Source organism: Tachypleus tridentatus, chromosome 6, assembly GCF_004210375.1.
Source record: "Tachypleus tridentatus isolate NWPU-2018 chromosome 6, ASM421037v1, whole genome shotgun sequence".
In the NCBI taxonomy this organism is placed as follows: Eukaryota; Metazoa; Arthropoda; class Merostomata; order Xiphosura; family Limulidae; genus Tachypleus; species Tachypleus tridentatus.
This window is the reverse complement of record NC_134830.1, coordinates 136325316-136327384: the sequence shown is the minus strand read 5'-3', so window position 1 is coordinate 136327384 and position 2069 is coordinate 136325316.

The following is a 2069-nucleotide window of genomic DNA, read 5'->3' as shown; positions in this document are numbered from 1 at the left end:
TATGCACATTTACTGCCCTCTGGAAATACTATATACTATTTATAAACCACGGAATTATTATTATTATTAAGATGTTATCAAAATATAATAGAAAATTTAAGGACAATGAGGAACCTGTTGGTCCATCAAGACCATGCCATCCAATAAGCGATTTTTCATTTTTTCATAAAATAAACAAACTCAAAATCAGCTTTTATTATAAAAAGATATTTAGCAAGTTTTTTCCTTAACCTCTATAGCCCGGCATGGCCAAACGTGTTAAGGTTTCGCATCCCGGTCGCGCCAAACATGCTCGCCATTTCAGCCATGGGGGCGTTATAATGTAACGGTCAATCCCACTATTCGTTGGTAAAAGAGTAGCCCAAGAGTTGGCGGTGGGTGGTGATGACTAGCTGCCTTCCCTCTAGTCTTACACTGCTAAATTACGGACGGCTAGCACAGATAGCCCTCGTGTAGCTTTGTGCGAAATTCCAAAACAAACAAACTTTAACCTCTGGTAACTCATTCTGATGCTAACCATTCTATTAAGTTTGTAATTTAATTGTCAAAAGAGGGGCACACATTAAACTGATGAAATAGAGCTCACAAAGGTTTCATTTCCCCCCTCTTTTTTCTCACTAGTTCTATACATTTACTATAGACCCACTTGCCTCTGTTTTGTTTTAGGGTCTAAAGTAGGAACTATGTTCACTGGTAAATGAAAATTGTTGCGCTTTTTTCGTATTTTAACTCGTTCTTCAGAAGAAATTTAAGCACAGTTTGGAAATATATACAAAATATTATGTAAGCTGGCATCATTTGAGCCTCCAGTTAGCTAGCCCCACCTGTAAAAAACTCATGTACCAGGGAACATTTAATCTATATAAAAGTCAATGTTTGTTACGCTAAATGAAGCTTGATTTTTTGAAATAGGGGAACTAAGAGAAACCAAAATTCTTTTATCCAGTCAAGATAGTTTGATTCCTATCTGTCCATTACGATTTTAGTGACGGGATGTGCAAGGAGGCAATGAGGAAAGAGTTGTTAAACCTTCTAAGTGCAGTGAGTATTGGGATCACCTAGCTTAGATACAAGTGCATAAAATTTATCGTGATATTTAAAATATAGTTTCGATTTTAAACTCAAATCGTTTCTGAATTAAGCTATTTTCTATTATATCACCAACGTTTTTAATAACGAAAACAAACTTCTGCAATCAACGGAGATTCTAAATTTAAAAATCAACAATTTTTTTTTCCAATTTTGTTGTCTATACATTTCATTTTATACTTTCAGTAAATGTATTAACAACAATATTAGATTATACTTTTATTGCTAAGCATATGACATAAAAGCCATTGTTGGAACGTAGTGTTACCGAAACGCACATCCTTTTCAGTGTATCAGAAGCTGTAAATATCACTGATTTGTATTAATAATTATTTTATGAATACGCAATAAATTCAGCTCATGAATTATTTTAATTTTAACTGGCAAACAAAGGAATTTATTGACAGTCTAGACTGCACATTTCTGCCTCTTTGTTGGTCAGTTTTGATTTCAATTAGCTATGAAATTTGAGGTTGTGGGCTCTACATTAATACATATATACATACATATATATATATATGTTTCCCTCTATCCAGATACTCTTACTATCTACGTGACTAGAATAATTCCTATTATCAGTGGTGTTACCTACATAAAGGAGTTCTGGAATGCTATATCTACTGCATTACTGTGTAAGTTGTGGTATGGCATTCCATTTAATAATAATATAAAAAACACAAGTTCACAGAATACACCACATTACATTTCTAGGTGTTACACTTTGGGGATATTACATTGTTAGCTAGCAGAACAGATCATTGCTTCTATAGGAAGCATTTTTCATGCAACATCGACCTTTCCTAATGTAGAGCATATGTGTGCTTTTGTAGACTCTTGACAATTCTGCGCACAACTAAGGCGAGGTAAACTTATTGGTCCCATTCACTAATTTCTGTATTAAGAATAAAACTAGAAACACACTGTAAATTTAAAACTTTTATTGAATAAGGTGGTAGAAAATGCATAATATAACCATATAC